Here is an 8,491-nt window from a genome sequence, read left to right as displayed (position 1 = left end):
AGTGGAAGTGGGAGTGAGTTACCATGAATTTTGTTTTGGGGCTACTTTTATTGCCAGGTAAAAAGGACTACATAGGGGTTATTGTAGATCGATTGACCAAGACATCTCATTTTATTCCAATTCGAGTAGATTACTCGATAGATAAGTATGCAGAGTTGTATATTAAAGAAATAGTCAGACTTCATGGAGTGCCTATATCAATAATGTTTGATCTAGACCCAAGGTTTACTTTAAGATTTTGGAAGTCGTTGCATGAGACATTGGGTACTCGATTGAACTTCAACACAACTTTTCATAAAAAAATACATGGGAAGTCAGAGCGAGCCATCCAAATACTTGAGGATATACTAAGGGCATGTGTGATTGAGTTTAAAGAATCATAGGAAAGTTATTTTCCTTTAGCCGAATTTGCGTATGATAATGGTTACCTGTCGAGTATTAAGATGACCCCGTATAAAGCTTTACATGGGAGAAAATACCGTACACCATTAAATTGGTTTGAATTGAAAGACCGAGACCTAATTGGGCCGGATTTGATTAAAAAATGGAGGAGAAAGTAAAGATTATTCAGGGAAATCTCAAGATAGCCTCTGATTGGTAAAAATCTTATGCTGATTTGGAAAGAAAAGAAATCGAATTTCAAGTGGGATATAAAGTGTTCCCAAAGGTGTCGCCTTGGAAAAAAGTCTTCAGATTTGGGCGCAAGGAAAAGATGAGTCCGAGATTCATTAGACCTTATGAAATCTTGAAAAGAGTCGGACCAGTAGCATATCAGTTAGCTTTGTCTCCAGATATGGACAAAATCCACAATGTTTTTCATGTATCGATGCTCCAAAGATGTCGATCAGATCCATCCCACATTATTAAACCAAAAGAAATAGAGGTCTGAACCAATTTAACTTATTAAGAAGAACAGTGCATATTCTGGCTAGAGAATTCAAGGAATTTCGTAATAAAAAGTTTCCTTTAGTTAAAGTACTTTGGCAAAATCATAAGGTTGAAGAAGCTACTTGGGAAAGGGATGAGGACATGAGAATGCAATTTCCATACCTTTTCGCTCCAGGTATTTATTTAAATTCGAGGATGAATTTTCTTAAGGGGGAAGAATCGTAATATCCCAAATATCAAATCAGGGACCATATCAAAAAGATTTGAAAATTTAAGATTTAATTGAATAAGTGGTAAAAGATGAGAAAAATGATTTGGAATAGTTTTTAGTTTAATTTGTACCAATAGATAAGTTAAGAGGACACTTTGGTCTTTTAAGAGGGAAAATGAATTTAAAAATATATTAGGGATTTTAAATTGTAGGAAAGAGGAAAGTAAAACATTTCCTACTATTCTTCTTCTTCTCTTCTTCACGTTGGTGTTGTTCTCATCTCCAACATAAGGTAAACTTCTATTAACTAGTGTTTCCTTTAAATTATAGGTTGCTTTGTTAACATTGAGTGATATATATGCTTAATGAATGAGTAAAGAAGATTAAAACTAAGTGGTGGATGTTTTATAGGAGATTTAAAGAAATGAGTTTTTGAATTATATATTGATATATGTGTTTTTATTAAGGATTATTGGTAGAATTGACTTGTCAAAGGATTGAATAAGAGGTTTAAAGCATGAGATATGAATAAAAACATGTTTAGAAAAATGGTATGATTCTTGAGTTGAGATATTCCATGAAGATGTTAGATGTTAAAAGTGGCAAAATGAAGTAAAGTTAGTTGGGTTAAGTAAAGAGGAGTTAAATAGTATGTTGGAGGTAAAGTATAAGATTAGAGGGCAAAATTTAGTAAAATTCGAGCTGAAAAATGGTAATTCTGGGCAATAGTATCGGTACTGATGGAACAATACCGATACTATAGGTGTAAATAGGTAGAAATGGGAAGAACAGTATTGGTATCGATGCAAAGGGTATCGATACTGATAAGGTATCGATACTATCAATGGAAGTATCAATACCATGGATCTAGAATGTCAAAATGGTATCAATACTAAAAAAGAGTATCAGTACCATAGTATAATAGTATCGATACTGAGAGAAGGGTATCTATACCAGACGACACATAATATAGAAATGGTATCAATACCGAAAGGGGGTATCAGTATCATAGTATATAAGTATTGGTACCATGATAGTAGTACCAATACTATTAAGCTTGGAACATCAAAATAGATTGAAATTGTTGTAGAAATTGAAATAATGATATTTTAAACATTCTTAAAGTATAATGATAAGGAGTATACTAAAATTGGTATGTTATGTGTATGTATTGGATATTTGTGTAGATCGTAATCAAGCTCCAGAATCTAGCCAGAAAAGGCATAAAGATAAAGTTGTTGATTAGCCATACGTCTCTACACTTTATTAGCGGGGATTACATTTAATTTATGCAATCTAGATGAAGATGATTCATAATTAGTCAAGTTAGAATATTTAATTTTTAATATATGTTTTGCAGTAGTTACTATGTTTTTATTTAATGTATGGAAATGATATTGTGAATGAGTTTTAGAGTATGAAATGGTCTAGAACGAATGAACAAAATAATAATGCATATGGGTGCATTATCGGCATGAAAGGATGCCAAAATAATAAATCATATGGGTGCATTATCGGCATGAAAGGATGCCAAAATAATAATGCATATGGGTGCATTATTGGCATGAAAGGATGCCATAGTTGAAATGCACATGGGTGCATTACCAGCATAAAAGTATGCTATAATTGAAAATGCATAATGGTACATTATAAACATGAATGGATGTTATTAATGAAAACAAAGAATAGTAGCAAATGATTATGATAATTGCGAATGGAATACATTTTAACTGAGAATGATTATGGAATCCTTAAAGAATATACAATTTGATGTGAAATAAATAATATAACATACTTATGTATACATAAAGTTACTTTACAATATTATGTCTCACTAAGTAAATACTTAACGTGTGTTGCTTTCACGCGTAGGTAAAAGCGGAGACTAACCAAGCAAGGAGTGCAGCCGTAGCAGCAGATATCATCCATTAAGGCTGACTCATCAGTAATTCTAGGACAATAGTGATCATTTTGGAAACTTATATGGCATGTAATTAAATTTAACAAAAATATTTTGTAATGTGTCTTCAACGAATACTTACTTATTATGTTAATTCCGATGGAATTAAGTTTGAAACAAAAATTTAAAGGGTTTTCAAATGAGTAAACATTTTTAAAGTGATGTGACATATATACTTCGTATATGAAAACGTATATGAGATATGAGTGTTATAGTAGGTGTCTTTAATGGATGCTTATGTAGATCGTAATCAAGCTTCCGAGTCAAGCAAACCAAAAAGGAAAAGATAAGGTTGCTACATTGTTGGATTTGCATTTTGGATATATTATTGAGGCAGGCCAGGCGAGTGCATTTATATGTACATTAAGAGTTATATATTGCATGTGGTTAAATGCATATGTTGCATGGTTACATCAATACTAAGTGTGCAACCCACGAAATTTATCATATGTTGATGAATGACCATACATGCACTATGTGTACAACCCACATAATTCAGCATATGTTCATGAACAACCGTATATGTACTATGTGTGCAACCCATGAAATTCATCATATATTCATGAACAACATTATAGGTACTATGTGTGCAACCCATGAAATTCATCATATGTTGATGAATGATCGTATAGACACTATGTGAGCAACCCAGGGAATTCATCATATGTTGATGAACGACTGTATAGGCATGCAACCCACGGAATTCATCATATGTTGATGAACGACCATATAGGCACTAAGTGTACAACCTACGAAATTCATCATATGTTGATGAACGACCGTATAGGCACTAAGTGTGCAACCCACAGAATTCATCATATGTTGATGAACAACCGTATAGGCACTAAGTGTGCAACCCAAGGAATTCATCATATGTTGATGAACGACCATATATGCACTATGTGTGCAACCCACATAATTCATCATATATTGATGAACGACTGTATAGGTACTAAGTGTGCAACCCACGTAATTTATAATAAGTTGTGAATTACCGTATTGGCACTAAGTGTGCAAACTATAGAGTTTATAACGAATTGAAAGAGTTAATTAATATTATGAATAATTATTAGAGTAGAAACTGATCTAAAATAAAAGACTAAATGTCTAGCTGTTCATTTGGCAGAAAGGTGCCAATAATGCCAGTTAGATGAAAGGTTAAAAGCCTTTAGGATAAAAGACTAAATCCCTAGCTGTGCATTTGGCAGAAAGGTGCAAATAATACCACTTAGATGAAAGGTTAAATGCCTTTGGAAATAAAGAATAAATGCCTAGCTGTGCATTTTTGGCAGAAAGGTGTCATTAATGCAAGTTAGATGTCTACTGTGCATTTTTGGTAGAAAGGTACCACTAATGCAGGTTAGATGAGGATCAGTGCATAGATGCCTGAAAGGATGCCACAGATGAAATACATAACGGTGTATTAATAGGATATAAGGTATCAATCATGATAATCATAAAAGATAAAGACCATTTGACACTTTGGTGCAATCCACTTACATTACTTTATCATTTAACGTACATAGAGAAAATAAAGAATAATTGGGAAAATATACAGAAGGATAGGTATGCTGGGCCTACTAAGAGTAATTTTGATGATTGTATGAAAGAAATCTAGTTTAACTGAGAAGGATTTATTTGATCGTTATGGAGTATGTGATTAAATTCATTTTTAAATAGTCATGAGATACTTATGTATAAATTGAAAATTCTTTACAATATTATGTCTCACTAAGTAACTACTTAACGTGTGTTGATTTCACACGTAGGTAAAATCAAAGACTAGCTGGGTAAGGGGTGCAGTAGTAGCTATCACCAATCTAGGATCGACTCTCATCAGTAACGGAATGACAATCATGTTTCTTTTGAAAATTTGCTGGCATGTAATTAAAATTAAGAAAAATGCTCTGGAATGTATTTAAAGTGATAATTTTGGTAATATGTTTCAACGACTGTTTTATTATTGGACTAAAATATTTTGTTTTAAACTTTGAAACAAAATTTTATGGTTTTTACAAAAGGGTGAAAGTTTTTAAAAGTAATGTGATACCTATGACTTGTGTACGGAAACATATACGGGAAATGGGTGTTACAATTATTGGCATCAGAGCTACATGTTTAACTGATTCTCGGCCAAAACCAGGTTTAAATTGAATTGAGAAAAAAAATTTAATGCCATTTAGATTTTCAAAGTTACTGATATGGTGTCAATTAGACTGTGATTGATGATACTCCTTATTAACTTGAGTGCTATTATTATGTATGTTCTAATAGATGTTGGAAACTAAGGATAAAGGTAAGAAAATATATAATATTGAAAAGAAGGTCGAGATCAAGATAGACCCCGAGAGAAGTTGAATCGGATGAGGATCCAGAGGAGATTTTTGAATTTAGTGATGATTCCGAAGGTAAGCTTAAATAATTGAGAAATATTAGTGAAGCATTAAATGTTTTAAAGTAGTGTTAATTTGAATAATAGAAAATGAGCAAGCGGTAAATACATTGACCGCTAAAAACTTATAGAAAGATGAGTTATTAGTGGATCAACTTATTATGAGTTTGTTTTAGAATAAATGTTAAGTTTTATGGACCTAATGAGTTACTTTTTAAAGGTAAATTGTGAAAATGATATTCTACTCATTTCATACTTCAATGAATTATTATTTAAAATTGAGATTAATTCTTGGGAACTTGAAAAAGTGTCAAGTTCGTAATGATATGAAAAAGAGTAAAAATTTGGTTACTAGTGTAATTTTAGCATTAACTGCTATGAGGTTATTGCTACAAAGTTGTCAAGTCTTCTTATTAAATGATTTGGATAATTGGACTTTCATAGTTGAGATAGAAAATGTTTCAATTGCTCGAGAATATTTTATATAGATCCTGAAAAATGACATGGATTACCTCAAGAAAGAAATGAAAGATTTTAAAATAAAAGTATTCTATTCAACTTAATCTCGAGCGAGATAATAACGGTAAACCCTAATGGGTCATGGTACAAGTGTGAGTTGGTCAGGTAGTAAACATTTAATAAAGATTCCAGAGGCTATGTTCCCGGTAAATCTGATGGAATTATCATTTGATGAGTTAATATCATATTGGGTACAGTTTTTTGTCTTTAGAGATGATTAGATCAGAAAGATACAGAGGGTTTGGAAATTATAGTTTTTGAGAGAAAGTATAATCATTGCTCAAGGTGACATTGATAATGATTGTGAAGAAATGATGTTAGAAAGATATTTTATGGCTAATGTGATAGATACTCAAATAATTAAAATAGAATTATTTGATAATTTCATAAAATTGGGAATTTATAGATGTCTTTTCAGGTAAATTTATTGAGTACCTCTAGATCGAGAGGTGGAATTCAAGGTTGATGGTTATTACGGTATTGAACTTGTTTCTATTATTTAGTATCAAATGATTTAAGTGAGTCAAGAGAATTAGGGGCTCAATTATAAGAGTTAATTGATCAAAGTTTTTTCAGTCCGAGTATTTCATATTGGGAAATATTTGTATTATTAGTAAAAGAAAAATAAATCTATATGGTTATGCATAGATTTTAACAGTCATCTTCTTTCATTCTTTCCCGTGAAAGAGCTCTCCTCTATAGCCAAAAGTAAGGTTTCATTTGGCTAGCTTTTCCGTTCGTTTTTGGTTGGTTTTTTGAAACATTGAGTATTATAGATGCTTAGGAATGGTTAAATAAGATTAAAACTAAAAGATGGATGAATTATTTGAGATTAATGAAATGGGTTTTTGAATGATATGTTGGAATATGAGTTTTTACTGATGTTTATTAGTATATTTGACTTGTCAAAGAAGTAAATAAGAGATTAGAAGCTTAAGGTATTATTAAAAACATGTTAGAAAAAATGGTATGATTCTTGGTTTGAGATGTTCTTGGGAGATTTTAGATGTTATAATGAGCTAAATGAAGGGAAGTTAGTTGGGATAAGTAAAGAAGAGTTTAATAGTATTGTTGGGGGTAAACATAAAGAAATTTGACAAAAATTTGACCAAATTTGGTTAAGAATCGGGCTGAAAAATGGAAAATCTGGGTAAGGGTATCAGTACTGTAAGAAAAGTACCGATACTATAGATTTAAATTTGGGGAAATCATATGAATGGTATCGATACTGAAAGGGAGTATCAGTACCATAGTATAGAAGTATCAGTACTAGAAGAAAGGTATCAATACCATGGATCCATAATGTAGAAATGGTATCGATACTGAAAGGGAGTATCAATACCATAGTATAAAGTATCGATACCATGGTAAGGGTACCAATACTATTGAGACATGAATTATAGGATAGGCTGAAATTGTTATAGAGATTTAAATAATAGTACTTGTGGGTATTATTAAAGTGTAAATGTTAGGGAATAGACTAACATTGGGTATGGTATGTGTCTTTAATGGATGCTTCTATAAATCGTAATCAAGCTTCGAGTCAAGCAAACCAAAAAGGCAAAGATAAGGTTGTTGAGTAGTTGGATTTGCATTTTGGATATAATACCGAGGCAAGCCAGGTGAGTGCATTTATATGTACATTAAGAGTTATATATTGTATGTGGTTAAATGCATATGTTGCATGGTTACATCAATACTAAGTGTGCAACCCATGGAATTCATCATATGTTGATGAACGGTCGTATAGGCACTATGTGTGCAACACACATAATTCATCATATGTTGATGAACGACCGTATAGGCACTATGTGTGCAACCCACATAATTCATCATATTTTGATGAACGACCGTATAGGCACTATGTGTGCAACCCACATAATTCATCATATGTTGATGAATGACCGTATAGGCACTATGTGTGCAACCCATGAAATTCATCATATATTGATGAACGACCCTATAGGCACTATGTGTGCAACCCACGAACTTCATCATATGTTGATGAACGACCATATAGGCACTATGTGCAACCCACATAATTCATCATATGTTGATGAACAACCGTATAGGCTCTATGTGTGCAACCCATAAAATTCATCATGTGTTGAGAACGACTGTATAGGCACTAAGTGTTTAACCCACATAATTCATCATATGTTAATGAATGACGTATAGGCACTAAGTGTTCAACCCACGAATTCATCATATGTTGATGAACCACAACATAGGCACTGAGTGTGCAACCCATGGAATTCATCATATGTTGATGAACGTTGGTATAGGCACTATACATGCAACCTACGGAATTCATCATATGTTGATGAACACCGTATAGGCACTAAGTGTGCAACCTACAGAATTCATAATAAGTTGTGAATTACCATATTGGCACTATGTGACTATAGAGTTTACAATGAATTAAAAGAGTTAATTGATATTATGAATAATTATTAGAGTATAAATTGTTCTAAAATAAATAACTAAATGTCTAGCTGTGCATTTAGAAGAAATGTGCCAG

Source organism: Hibiscus syriacus, unplaced genomic scaffold (assembly GCF_006381635.1).
Source record: "Hibiscus syriacus cultivar Baekdansim isolate YM2019G1 unplaced genomic scaffold, ASM638163v2 tig00111254_pilon, whole genome shotgun sequence".
Lineage (NCBI taxonomy): Eukaryota > Viridiplantae > Streptophyta > Magnoliopsida > Malvales > Malvaceae > Hibiscus > Hibiscus syriacus.
This window is presented reverse-complemented; position numbering follows the sequence as displayed.